Genomic DNA, 15,616 nt, shown 5'->3' on the forward strand with positions numbered 1-15,616 from the left:
CCGGTTAACAAAGAAACTAAAACTGGCTCTTAAAGGGCCCGCGCACAAACTCACCCGTTCCAGAAAGCATCCTAAAATCACCAGAAAGAAAGGTGCACAGTGCTTCGGTGACAAGAGACTCACCTAATAGGCCCTGAGTGCATCTCGGTGAGGGGTGAGACCTCTCCAGGGACTGGGACATTGGCGGCGGCCATTGTTGTGGCCTGGTGTGGGCGTGCTGACACAGACGCCATTGGAGTTCTCCCTGAGACCTGCTAGCCCAGGGTCTGTTCCACCCACTAGAGCACCGATTTAATCCAGCTCAGCCAGGGCAGGCAGCCCACCCTAGAGACTGGCCCCACCCAACAACAAGCCCTCAGGCAACGTGTGGGCCTGCATAGATTGGCCACTGGATTCTCTGCAGCCTGGCAAATGAGCTGACTTGAGCGGGGCAGGGTGTGCACAAGGAGTGGGTGGAGAGTGTGGTGTGGTGGCGGAGTGTGTGGGGCTCCCGCCGTGGAGAGACTGGGTCCGCTTGGGGAGGTCGGGGCGCTCACACGGGGCAGGACTGTGTTGACTGTGTGTGTGGACCTGTGGGCAACAGGGCTTGTCAGCTGCAGAAGACTTGTGCTTCTCAAAGACCCACATAGGAGGTTTGCCCCACCTTCCAAAGCCTGAAACAATTGGGTGCTCCTGTGCCTGAGGGCAGCCCCACCCAGCTGCAATCCTCAGAGAGCTGACAAGAGACCTAATAGGCTAGAGGTTTACAGCGATTGTAAGGCCCTGAGCCTAACAACCTGCCACACTGGGGGCCTACTCACTTAAAAGAAATACTGCAACACAAATGTGGTATTAGAACTTACAGCCAACTGTGCTGGGGCTCCCCACACCTGATAAAGAGACTGAAGGGCCCACAACAACTACAAGCAGCTGAGCATTACAACAGCTGGCCAGGAGCATAACTCAGCCTCCCTGGGCGCCTATAGGGAGAGCTAACAGGCCACAATAGAAGGACACATGTAGCCCACATAGGGGTCACCCCTGGAACATTGAGAACTGAGGGAAGCACACTGGAAGCCTCCTAAGGCATCACTTACATAAGGTCACCTATCCAAGAGCAGGAGACGTAGCTGACCTACCTAATACGTAGACACAAGCACAGGGAAAGAGGCAAAATGAGGAGGCAAAAGAATACATTCCAAGTAAGGGAACAGGACAAAACCCCAGAAAAGGAACTAAGTGAAACAGAAATGAGCAACCTACCCGACAGAGAGTTCAAACTAAGAGTGTTAAGGATGCTCACTGATCTGGGGAGAAGAATAGATGAACTCAGTGAGAATGTCAACAAAGAAATGGAAGACATAAAAAAGAACCAATCAGAAATGAAGAATACAATACTGGAAATGAAAAATTCATTAGAGGGACTCAAAAGCAGAGTAGAAGATACAGAAGAACGGATCTGTGAGCTGGAAGAAAGACTAGAAGAAATTACCCAAGGTGAACAGGTAAAAGAGAAAAGAATTAAAAAGAGTGAGGACAGTCTAAGGGACCTCTGGGACAACATCAAGCGCACTAACATCCGTGTTATAGGTGTCCCAGAAGGAGAAGAGCGAGACAAGGGGGCAGAGAATCTATTTCAAGAAATAATAGATGAAAACTTCCCTAACCTAAGGAAGGAAACAGACATCCGGGTACAGGAGGCACAGAGAGCCCCAAACAAGATAAACCCAAAGAGGCCCACACCAAGACACATCATAATCAAAATGTCCAGAATTAAAGATAAAGAGAGAATCCTAAAGCCGCAAGAGAATGTCAAGCTACATAGAAAGGAAACCCCATAAGGCTATCAGCTGACTTCTCAGCAGAAACCTTACAGGCTAGAAGAGAATGGCACGATATATTTAAAGTGCTAAAAGGAAAAAACTTACAGCCAAGAATACTCTACCCAGCAAGGTTATCGTTCAAAATGGAAGGAGAGATCAAAATTTTCCCAGATAAGCAAAAATTAAAGAGGTTTGTCACCAAGAAACCAGTGTGACAAGAAATGTTAAAGGGACTGATTTAAGGGGAAAAGAGAAGACCACAAATAGGAAAAATTATCTATTTCCACGATTAGAACGTAATGGATACAAATGCTCAAAAAAGAGGTTAGATATGATATCAAAAACATAAAAGGAGGGAGGAGGGGAGTTAAAGAGTACAGCTTTCAGACAGAGGTCAAACTAAAGTGACCATCAATTCTGTATAGAAGAAGTAAGGAACAGAGAAGGACTACTAAAACACTGAGAAAAAAAAAAAAGTTAAAAAATGGCAGTAAGTACATACTTATCAATAGCTACTTTAAACGTCAATGGACTAAATGCTCCAATTAAAAGGCATAGGGTGGCTGACTGAATAAAAAAACAAGACCCATATATATGCTGCATACAAGAGACACACTTCAGACCTAAAGACACTCACAAACTGAAAGTGAAGGGATGGAAAAAGATACTCCACGCAAATGGCAATGAAAAGAAAGCTGGGGTAGCAGTACTCATATCAGACAAAATAGACTTTAAAACAAAAACTGTAAAAAGAGACAAAGAAGGGCATTACATAATGATCAAGGGAACAATCCAACAAGAGGATATAACACTTGTAAATATCTACGCACCCAATGTAGGTGCACCTAAATATATAAAGCAATTATTAACAGACATAAAAACAGAAATAGACAGTAACACAATAATAGTGGGGGACTTTAACACTCCACTTACACCAACGGATAGATTATCCAAACAGAAGATCAATAAGGAAACATTGGCCTTAAACGACACACTAGAACAGATGGACCTAGTAGATATATACAGAGCATTCCATCCAAAAACCGAAGAATACACGTTCTTTTCAAATGCACATGGAACATTCTCCAGGATTGATCACATATTAGGCCATAAAACAAGTCTCCATAAATTTAAGAAGATTGAAATAATACCAAGCATCTTTTCTGACCACAACGGTATGAAACTAGAAATCAACTATAGGAAGAAAATCAGAAAAGCCACAAATACGTGGAGATTAAACAAAATGCTACTGAACAACGACTGGGTTAATGAAGAAATCAAAGAAGAAATCAAAAAATACCTGGAGATAAATGAAAATGAAAATACGACATGCCAGAATTTATGGGATACAGCAAAAGCGGTTCTAAGAGGGAAGTTTATAGCGATACAGGCCTATCTCAACAAACAAGAAAAATCTCAAATAAACAATCTAACAATGCACCTAAAGGAACTGGAAAAAGAAGAACAAACAAAGCCCAAAATCAGTAGAAGAAGGGAAATAATAAAAATCAGAGCAGAAATTAATGAAATAGAGACCAAAAAAACAATAGAAAAAATTAATAAAACCAAGAGCTGGTTCTTTGAAAAGATCAACAAAATAGACAAACCTTTAGCTAGACTCACCAAGAAAAAAAGAGAGAAGGCACAAATAAGTAAAATCAGAAATGAAAGAGGAGAGGTTACAACAGACATCTCAGAAATACAAAAGATTATAAGAGAATACTATGAAAAGCTATATGCCAACCAATTCGACAATCTGGAAGAAATGGATAAATTCTTAGAATCATACAACCTTCCAAAACTGGATCAAGAAGAAGTAGAGAATTTGAATAGACCAATCACCAGTATGGAGATCGAAACAGTAATCAAAAACCTCCCCAAAAATAAAAGTCCAGGACCAGACGGCTTCCCTGGTGAATTCTACCAAACATTCAAAGAAGACTTAATACCTATCCTTCTCAAACTCTTCCAAAAAATTGAGGAGGGGGGGAAGCTGCCTAACTCATTCTACGAAGCTGACATTACCCTGATACCAAAACCAGACAAGGACAACACACAAAAAAAAGAAAATTACAGGCCAATATCACTGATGAACATTGATGCGAAAATCCTCAACAAAATACTAGCAAATCGCATACAACAATACGTTAAAAAGATTATACACCATGATCAAGTGGGATTTATTCCAGGTATGCAGGGATGGTTTCACATTCGCAAATCAATCAACGTAATACACCACATTAATAAAATGAAGAACAAAAATCACACGATCATCTCAATAGATGCAGAGAAAGCATTTGACAAGATACAGCATCCATTTATGATAAAAACTCTGAATAAAATGGGTATAGAAGGAAAGTACCTCAACATAATAAAGACCATATATGAGAAACCCACAGCTAATATCATCCTCAATGGTGAAAAACTGAAAGCTATCCCTCTAAGAACAGGAACCAGACAAGGATGCCCACTGTCACCACTCCTATTTAACATAGTATTGGAAGTCCTAGCCAGAGCAATCAGGCAAGAGAAAGAAATAAAAGGGATCAAAATTGGAAAGGAAGAAGTGAAACTCTCACTATTTGCAGATGACATGATTTTATATATAGAAAACCCTAAAGAATCCACCAGAAAACTTTTAGAAGTAATAAACGAATATGGTAAAGTTGCAGGATACAAAATCAACATACAAAAATCAGTTGCATTTCTGTACCCTAACAACGAAGTAGCAGAAAGAGAAATTAAGAATACCATCCCATTTACAATTGCAACAAAAAGAATAAAATACCTAGGAATAAACTTAACCAAAGAGGTGAAAGATCTGTACACCGAAAACTATAAAACATTTCTGAAAGAAATTGAAGAAGACACAAAGAAATGGAAAGATATTCCGTGCTCTTGGATTGGAAGAATTAACATAGTTAAGATGTCCATACTTCCTAAAGCCATCTATAGATTCAATGCAATCCCTATCAAAGTTCCAACAACATTTTTCACAGAAATAGAACAAAGAATCCTAAAATTTATACAGAACGACAAAAGACCCCGAATAGCTAAAGGAATCCTGAGAAAAAAGAACAAAGCTGGAGGTATCACACTCCCTGATTTCAAAAGATACTACAAAGCTATAGTAACCAAAACAGCATGGTACTGGCACAAAAACAGACACACAGATCAATGGAATAGAATCGAAAGCCCAGAAAGAAACCCACACATCTATGGACAGCTAATCTTTGACAAAGGAGCCAAGAACATACAATGCGAAAAAGAAAGTCTCTTCAACAAATGGTGTTGGGAAAACTGGATAGCCACATGCAAAAAAATGAAAGTAGATCCTTACCTTACACCATACACAAAAATTAACTCCAAATGGATTAAAGACTTGAATGTAAGACCTGAAACTGTGAAACTTCTAGAAGAAAACATAGGCAGCACGCTCTTTGACATCGGTCTTAGCAACATCTTTTCAAACACCACATCTGACCGGGCAAGAGAAACAATAGAAAAAATAAACAAATGGGACTACATCAAACTAAAAAGCTTCTGCACAGCAAAGGAAACCATCAACAAAACGAAAAGACAACCTAACAATTGGGAGAAGATATTTGCAAACCATACTTCTGATAAGGGTTTAATCTCCAAAATATATAAAGAACTCATGCATCTCAACAACAAAAAAACTACCAACCCAATTAAAAAATGGGCAAAAGACCTGAACAGACATTTCTCCAAAGAAGATATGCAGATGGCCAACAGACACATGAAAAGATGTTCAAAATCACTAACTATCAGGGAAATGCAAATCAAAACTACAATGAGATATCACCTCACACCCGTCAGAATGGCTATAATTAACAAGACAGGAAACAACATGTGTTGGAGAGGATGTGGAGAGAAGGGAACTCTCATACACTGCTGGTGGGAGTGCAAACTGGTGCAGCCACTATGGAAAACAGTATGGAGATTCCTCAAAAAATCAACGATAGAACTACCATATGATCCAGCTATTCCACTGTTGGGTATTTATCCAAAAAACTTGAAAACACCAATTTGCAAAGGTACATGCACCCCTGTGTTCTTGGCAGCCTTATTCACGATAGCCAAGACTTGGAAGCAACCTAAGTGCCCATCAAGGGACGAATGGATAAAGAAGCTGTGGTATATATACGCAATGGAATACTACTCAGTCATAAGAAACGACGAAATCCAGCCATTTGTGACAACATGGATGGACATTGAGAGTATAATGCAAAGTGAAATAAGTCAGAGGGAGAAGGTCAAATACCGTATGATTTCCTTCATTAAGTAGTAGATAATAACAACAATAAACAAACACATAGGGACAGAGATTGGATTGGTGGTTACCAGAGGAGAAGGGGGGAGGGAGGAGGGTGAAAGGGATAATTCGGTACACGTGTGTGGTGATGGGTTGTAATTAGTATTTTGGTGGTGAACATGATGTAGTCCATGCAGAAACAGAAGTACAATGATGTACACCTGAAATTTTTACAATGTTATAAACCAATGTTACTGCAATAAACAAAAAATTTAAAAAAAAAGAAAAAAAAATGACACAAACACTCCAATATGTTGTAGGCCAAATTTAACATATCAGGCAACACCAAATTAACTAGTATTATCATTAGTTGATTTTATCATAAGTAAATGTTATAAAATTTACTTATAAAACATTTATACATAATATATGTAATATACAATTGTATAAAATATACTATATGTAATGACAATATATAAATATAAATTTATAAAATATATATATAAAATGTAAAATTATGCATAATAAGTGTCACTTTAATCTGTTTTATGCACGGGAGTTTGTGTTAGTCTGCTCAGGCTGCTATAACAAAATACCAGATGGCCAGATGGCCACCTTTCTCACATGCTGTGTCCTCACATGGCAGAGACAGAGCGAGAGAGCGCACAGGTGCGCAGCTCTCTGGTGTCTTTTCATAATAAGGGCACTAATCCCATCATGGAGGCCTCACTCGAGTGACCTCATCTAAACTTAATCACCTCCCAAAGGCCCCATTTCCAAAAACCATCACACTTGGGGTTAGGGCTTCAACATAGGAAATTAGTTGGGTGGAGGGGGGGTGGACCATAATTCAGTACTTAGCAGGCTTCCATGGAGATTTTATTTTAAAACAGAATTTTGTTACTTACAATTTTTGAAAATCTGCTCTGAGCTATGTTCTTTTAGGAATTAAAAATTGTTTATTTTTCTTTAGTGTTAAGGTAGAACTTACAGATTGCTTGTCAATCTTTTTTTATGTTTTGGTAAGTGTTCATGTCACACCTGGGGAAAAAAACTTTAATTTCTGCTTGTTTTCTGGTAGAGGAAATTCACTACAGTAATATATACAAAAGTCTTTAATTAGCTTGCCTTGAACATCACTAACTTTTGAACAGCGTAAACTACAAATCCAGAAAAGAACTGTGGACCACCACAGCCTGTATCTAAAGGGCAGAACTCTCTGTCTGAAGGAATAGATACTTCCAGGGCTAGCGTATATATCACCACACGTATTCATGTCAGGAGTGAACACTACTGAACCGTGGAGAAAATATAAGTTCCGCAATGGTCTATGGTAAGTACAGAAAATACAAGGGGAAAAAAACCCTCCCCAACCTCTCTAACAAACACACGGAAACCTTCACTGAACAAGATTCAAGATTTTATTTACAATTTTGTTCTGAACCTACATAGATCTCTTTTAAGTTCAGAACTAGTCAACTATGACCAAAAGAATAAGGCTTTGCCGGTCAGCCCAGGAGCCAAGTCTCAGGTTGTAAGACTCTTGAACCCTCAAAACTCACTGCTGTGGGATGTTAGGTCAGATTATTAAGTCCTCCTGCCCTTCTCACTCCAAAGTTTAATGGGATAGATCAGTCTTTAGCAAAATGATGGAATCTGAGATCCCACACAGTAAAATATAAAACAAAGCTAAAAATCCTAGCCATGAATGAATGCTTGCAAAATAATGCTGCCTTTGACAGCACCATAGAAGCAGATATATTTTTTATGAAAAGTGACCCCGAAATGGAAGATCTCAGGTGTCTGAACAAAGACAGCTCTTTAAGAACTTGAAAACTCCAAGGGTTTATGAAGCTGCAGCATCACAGCTTGGTTTTGTAACCATTCAGAGACTCCTCTCTTTCTCATCATTTCCATGGGGAAAAAGAGCAATCTTCATTGAATTTTAACACTTCCAACCAGGGAAGTTTTCTCTACATTTTATCTTGTTCAGCACTAAGTGTATAGCTCTGTGGAGAATAGGGTGCAGCCCACGGAGCTAAAATCAGGAAATTAATTCAGTTATGCCTTTCAGTGTTTCAAAAATACAATTTCCATTTATTATGTAATTTATGTTGCATGTCCTCTGTTCCTGGATTTCACCTATCTGCTATTTCTAATATAGTCCAAGATTACGTGCCACCATATGCACCGTGACATTCTCCTCTCACTTTCCTCTCACCCTGCAATCTTCTTTAAGATCCCTTTTACTGCGATAATTAAGATTTAGGCAATGTCTCTATTTAAAGCACACACTTCCAAGAGTTTATAACCGTGTCATAAAACTTTACCTGGAACTAAAAGAAGCAAGAGCTGTTTTTTACACACCATCGTGAACTGAGAACAGGCTAAGAGGATGCCTTCAGTTGCTTTGAATGATGCATATCAACTGCTTACACCAGCCCCACTTAGAGATCTGGATCTAGGGTAGCAGCAATCCTGTATGCATTTACTTTGAGGGATCATTTATCGAATGGATCTCATTGGGGGTAGATGTGTACTTTCCTGTGCTCTACAGAAAAGGAGAACAACTTATGTGGAAGTCCCAAAGCAAGACATGGCCCAATCTAAAACAGAACCTCAGAAGGTTTCCCTAAAAGAGAGATATGAAAAAGAACCTCAACACCTGAAACAAATCTTCCAATAAGCTTTACTCCAACTTAATCCCTGATTTTCTTGTGCTGTGTAACTTAACTTGCTAGAGAATATAGGTTTCAAACAAAATCCTGAAACATGTAAATACGTATGAGGGGAGAGATACAGAGAAAATGGAAGAGTGATTGCAAGAGATACACAACTCTTCAGTTAGGCAGCATCATGAAGGGGTAGTCCTCACAACAGATTAAAATATGTACTTTTATTTTAAAATTACTCAGTTTCTGTCTTAGAGGAAGTCTTGAATAGTCTATTTGATACACAAAACAGGGCCAGAGAAGAGAAAGATGGGCTCAAACCCTAAAGATCCTGTGGAAACTCAGTGTCCACACACAGGGAGTTTGCAGAAAAACACACACACACAAGCCTTCTCCCTTTTCATTAATTTTTTTGGTGGCCATAGTCTGTTTACAAGCATAAAAATTCAAGGGTAGGGGAGAGAAGTCAAGATGGTGGCATAGACAGACTCTGAGCTCACCTCCTCCCGTGGACACAGCCAATTTACAACTATTCTTGGAAAAATTAACTCTGAGACAGAACTGAAAACTGGATAAGAGGAACTCCTGCAACACAGGACAACCAGAACTGAGGTGGAAGAGGCAGAGACTCCCTTCTGGAGAGGAAAAACGCCGCCTTCACAAGCCGCCAGCTTCACGGCCGCCTGGGAACAGCCCACAGGTACACAGCCCTCCCTGGAGGCGCGGGCAGGGAGCGCCCCCACTGGGGGCATTTTTTGAACCCAGCACAATCGAGATGAGTGGCATATCTGACTTTGCCTGCCACTAAAACATTAGGGAGTAACCCCAGAAGAGCTGGTTCACAAAGAAATTAAAACCAGCTCTCAAAGGGTCTATGTGCAAACTCATCCGTTTCAGAAAGCAACCTAAAATCAGCAGACAGAAAGGTGCACAGCCCTTTGGGAAAAAAGACTCACCTGATAGGCCCTGAGTGCATCTCGGTGAGAGGTAAGACCTCTCCAGGGACTGGGACATTGGCGGTGGCCATTGTTGTGGCCTGGTGTGGGCGTGCTGACACAGACCCCATTGGAGTTCTCCCTGGGGCCTGCTAGCCCAGGGTCTGCCCCACCCACTAGAGCACCGATTTAATCCAGCTCAGCCAGGGCAGGCAGCCCACCCTAGAGACTGGCCCCACCCAACAACAAGCCCCCTGGCAACTTGTGGGCCTGCTAAGGGAGCTGCCTGGATTCTCCACAGCTTGGTGACTGGGTCCTCCTCTGTAGGGCAGGGTGTGTGCAAGGAGCTGGTGGAGAGTGTGGGGTGGTGGTGGAGAGTGTGAGGCTCCTGCCTTGGAGAGACTGAGTCCACTTCAGGAGGTCGGGGCAGGCACACCCAGCAGGACTGTGTTGACTGTGTGTGTGGACCTGTGGGCAGTGGGGCTTGTCAGCTGCAGAAGACTTGTGCTTCTCAAAGACCCACATAGGGGCTTTGACCCACCTCCCAGCCTGAAACAATTGGGTGCTCCTGTGCCTGAGGCCAGCCCCACCCAGCTGCAATCCTCAGAGAGCTGACAAGGGACCTAAAGGCTAGATGCTTATAACAATTGTAAGGCCCTGAGCCTAACAACCTGCCACACTGGGGGCCTACTCACTTAATAGAAATACGGAAACAGGAAAGTGCTATCAGACCTTGGAGCCAACTGTGCTGGGACACCCCACACCCAATAAAGAGACTGAAGGGTCCACAACAACTACACGCAACTGAGCATTACAACAGCTGGCCAGGGGCATAGCTCAGCCTCCCTGGCCACCTACGGGAAGAACAACCCCGCCACAACAGAAGGACACACACAACAGAGTTACTCCTGGAACATTTGCAACTGGAGAGGAGAGGGAAGCACATTGCCAGGCCTCCTAAGGCATCACTTATATAAGGTCACCTCTCCGTGAGCAGGAGACGTAGCCAACCTACCTAATCATAGACACAAGCACAGGGAAAGAGGCAAAATGAGGAGGCAAAGGAATACGTTTCAAGTAAGGGAACAGGACAAAATACCAGAAAAGGAACTAAGTGAAACAGAAATGAGCAACTTACCCGACAGAGAGTTCAAACAAAGAGTGTTAAGGATGCTCACTGATCTTGGGAGAAGAATGGATGAACTCAGTGAGAATGTCAACAAAGAAATGGAAGATACAAAAAAGAACCAATCAGAAATGAAGAATACAATATTGGAAATGAAAAATTCACTAGAGGGACTCAAAAGCAGAGTAGAGGATACAGAAAAACAGATCTGTGAGCTGGATGAAAGACTAGAAGAAATTACCCAAGCTGAACAGGTAAAAGAAAAAATAATTAAAAAGAGTGAAGACAGTCTAAGGGACCTCTGGAACAACATCAAGTGCGCTAACATCCAGGTTATAGGTATCCCAGAAGGAGAAGAGCAAGACAAAGGGGCAGAGAATCTATTTCAAGAAATAATAGATGAAAACTTCCCTAACCTAAGGAAGGGAACAGACATCCAGGTACAGGAAGCACAAGGAGCCCCAAACATAAACCCAAAGAGGCCCACACCAAGACACATCATAATTAAAATGTCCAGAATTAAAGATAAAGAGAGAATCCTAAAAACCGCAAGAGAAAGACAAGTTACATACAAAGGAAACCCCATAAGGCTATCAGCTGACTTCTCAGCAGAAACCTTACAGGCTAGAAGGGAGTGGCATGATATATTTAAAGTGCTGAAAGGAAAAAACCTACAGCCAAGAATACTCTGCCCAGCAAGGTTATCATTCAATATGGAAGGAGAGATAAAAAGTTTCCCAGACAAGCAAAAATTAAAGGAGTTTGTCACCAAGAAACCTATACTACAAGAAATGCTAAGGGGACTTATTTAAGGGGAAAAGAGAAGACCACAAATAGGAAAAATTATCTATTTCCATGATAAGAGGGTAATGGATACAAATGCACAAAAAAGAGGTCAGATATGATATCAAAAACATAAAATGTGGGAGGAGGGGACTTAAAGAGTAGAGCTTTCAGACAGAGGTCAAATTAAAGAAATTATCAACTTAATATAGACTGCTATATACGTAGGTTACTATATATGAACCCCATGGTAATCACAAACCAGAAACCTATAATAAATACACAAAAAACTAAGAGAAAGGAACCCAAACATAATACTAAAGAAAGCCATCAAACCACAAGGGAAGAGAGCAAGAGAAAAAGAAAGGAACAGAGAAGAACTACTAAAACACCAAGAAAAAAAAGTTAAAAAATGGCAGTAAGTACATACTTATCAATAGCTACTTTAAACGTTAATGGGATAAATGCTCCAATTACAAGGCATAGGGTGGCTAACTGGATTTTTAAAAAAACCCATATATACGCTGCATACAAGAGACACACTTCAGACCTAAACACACTCACAAACCGAAAGTAAAGGGATGGAAAAAGATACTCCATGCTAATGGCAATGAAAAGAAAGCTGGGGTAGCAATACTCATATCAGACAAAATAGACTTTAAAACAAAAACTGTAAAAAGAGACAAAGAAGGGCACTACATAATGATCAAGGGAACTATCCAACAAGAGGACATAACACTTGTAAATATCTACGTACCCAATGTAGGTGCACCTAAATATATAAAGCAATTATTAACAGACATAAAAAGAGAAATAGACAGTGACACAATAACAGTAGGGGGCTTTAACACTCCACTTACACAAACGGATAGATCATCCAAACAGAAGATCAATAAGGAAACATTGGCCTTAAATAACACACTGGAAGAGATGGACCTAGTAGATATATACAGAACATTCCATCCAAAAACTGAAGAATACACATTGTTTTCAAATGCACACGGAACATTCTCCAGGATTGATCACATATTAGGCCACAAAACAAGTCTCCATAAATCTAAGAAGATTGAAATAATACCAAGCATCTTTTCTGACCACAACAGTATGAAACTAGAAATCAACTATAGGAAGAAAATCAGAAAAGCCACAAATAGGTAGAGATTAAACAAAATGCTACTGAGCAATGATTGGGTCAAAGAAGAAATCAAAGGAGAAATCAAAAAATACTTGGAGACAAATGAAAATGAATATATGACATGCCAGAATTTATGGGATACAGCAAAAGCAGTTCTAAGAGGGAAGTTTATAGCAATATAAACATCTCAACACACAAGAAAAATCTCAAATAAACAATCTAACAATGTGCCTAAAGGAACTGGAAAAAGAAGAACAAACAAAGCTCAAAATCAGTAGAAGAAGGGAAATAATAAAAATCAGAGCCGAAATAAATAGAGACTAAAACACAATAGAAAAAAATTAATAGAACCAAGAGCTGGTTCTTTGGAAAGATAAACAAAATTGACAAACCTTTAGCTAGACTCACCAAGAAAAAGAGAGAGAGGCTCAAATAAGTAAAATCAGAAATGAAAGAGGAGAAATTACAACAGACACCTCAGAAATACAAAAGATTATAAAAGAATACTATGAAAAGCTATATGCCAACCAATTTGACAATCTGGAAGAAATGGATAAATTCTTAGAATCATACAACCTTCCAAAACTGGATCAAGAAGAACTATAGAATTTGAATAGACTAATCACCAGTAAGGAGATCGAAACTGTAATCAAAAACCTCCCCAAAAATAAAAGTCCAGGGCCAGACGGCTTCCCTGGTGAATTCTACCAAACATTCAAAGAAGACTTAATACCTATCCTTCTCAAACTCTTCCAAAAAATTGAGGAGGGAGGAAAGCTCCCTAATTCATTCTATGAAGCTGACATTACCCTGATACCAAAACCAGACAAGGACAACACACACAAAAAAAGGAAATTACAGGCCAATATCACCGATGAACATCGATGCAAAAATCCTCAACAAAATACTAGCAAATTGCATACAAAAATATATTAAAAAGATTATACACCATGATCAGGTGGGATTTGTTCCAGGGATGCAGGGATGGTTCAACATTCGCAAATCAATCAACATGATACACCACATTAATAAAACGAATGATCATCTCAATAGATGCAGAGAAAGCATTTGACAAGATACAGCATCCATTTATGATAAAAACTCTGAATAAAATGGGCATAGAAGGAACGTACCTCAACATAATAAAGGCCATATATGACAAACCCATAGCTAATATCATCCTCAATGGTGAAAAACTGAAAGCTATCCCTCTAAAAGCAGGAACCAGACAAGGATGCCCACTCTCACCACTCCTCCTATTTAACATAGTACTGGAAGTCCTAGCCAGAGCAGTCATGCAAGAAAAAGAAATAAAAGGGATCCAAATTGGAAAGGAAGAAGTGAAACTCTCACTATTTGCAGATGACATGATTTTATATATAGAAAACACTAAAGAATCCACCAAAAAACTTTTAGAAGTAATAAACGAATACGGTAAAGTTGCAGGATACAAAATCAACATACAAAAATCAGTTGCATTTCTATACACTAACAACGAAGTAGCAGAAAGAGAAATTAAGAATATAATCCCATTTACAATTGCAACAAAAAGAATAAAATACCTAGGAATAAACTTAACCAAAGAGGTGAAAGATCTGTACACTGAAAACTATAAAACATTGTTAAAAGAAATTGAAGAAGACACAAAGAAATGGAAAGATATTCCGTGCTCTTGGATTGGAAGAATCAACATAATTAAGATGTCCATACTTCCTAAAGCAATCTATCGATTAAATGCAATCCCTATCAAAGTTCCAACAACATTTTTCATAGAAATAGAACAAAGAATCCTAAAATTTATATGGAACAACAAAAGACTCCGAATAACTCAAGGAATCCTGAGAAAAAAGAACAAAGCTGGAGGTATCACACTCTCCGATTTCAAAATATACTACAAAGCTATAGTAACCAGAACAGCATGGTACTGGCACAAAAACAGACACAGAGATCAATGGAATAGAATCAAAAGCCCAGAAATAAACCCGCACATCTATGGACAGCTAATCTTCAACAAAGGAGCCGAGAACATACAATGGAGAAAGGAAAGTCTCGTCAACAAATGGTGTTGGGAGAACTGGACAGCCACATACAAAAAAATGAAAATAGACCATTACCTTACACCATACACAAAAATTAACTCAAAATGGATTAAAGACTTGAATGTAAGACCTGAAACTGTGAAACTTCTAGAAGAAAACATAGGCAGTACGCTCTTTGACATCGGTCTTAGAAACATATTTTCAAGCACCATGTCTGCCCAGGCAAGAGAAACGATAGAAAAAATAAACAAATGGGACTACATCAAACTAAAAACCTTCTTCACAGCAAAGGAAACCACCAACAAAATGAAAAGACAGCCTAACAATTGGGAGAGGATATTTGCAAACCATACATCTGATAGGGAGTTAATCTCAAAAATATATAAAGAACTCATGCAACTCAACAAGAAAAAAATCTAACAACACAATTAAAAAATGGGCAAAAGACCTGAACAGACATTTCTCCAAAAAAGATATACAGATGGCCAACAGGCACATGAAAAGATGTTCAGCATCATTAATTATCAAGGAAATGCAAACCAAAACTACAATGAGATATCACCTCACACCCGTCAGAGTGGCTATAATTAACAAGACAGAAAACAACAAGTGTTGGAGAGGATGTGGAGAGAAGGGAACTCTCATACACTGCTGGTGGGAGTGCAAACTGGTGCAGCACTATGGAAAACAGTATGGAGATTCCTCAAAAAATTAAGGATAGAACTACCATATGATCCAGCTATTCCACTGCTGGGTATTTATCCAAAGAATGTGAAAACAGCAATGCGTAAAGATACATGCACCCCTGTGTTCATTGCAGCGTTATTAACAATAGCCAAGATGTGGAA

The sequence above is a fragment of the Diceros bicornis genome, chromosome 39 (genome assembly GCF_020826845.1).
Source record: "Diceros bicornis minor isolate mBicDic1 chromosome 39, mDicBic1.mat.cur, whole genome shotgun sequence".
Lineage (NCBI taxonomy): Eukaryota > Metazoa > Chordata > Mammalia > Perissodactyla > Rhinocerotidae > Diceros > Diceros bicornis.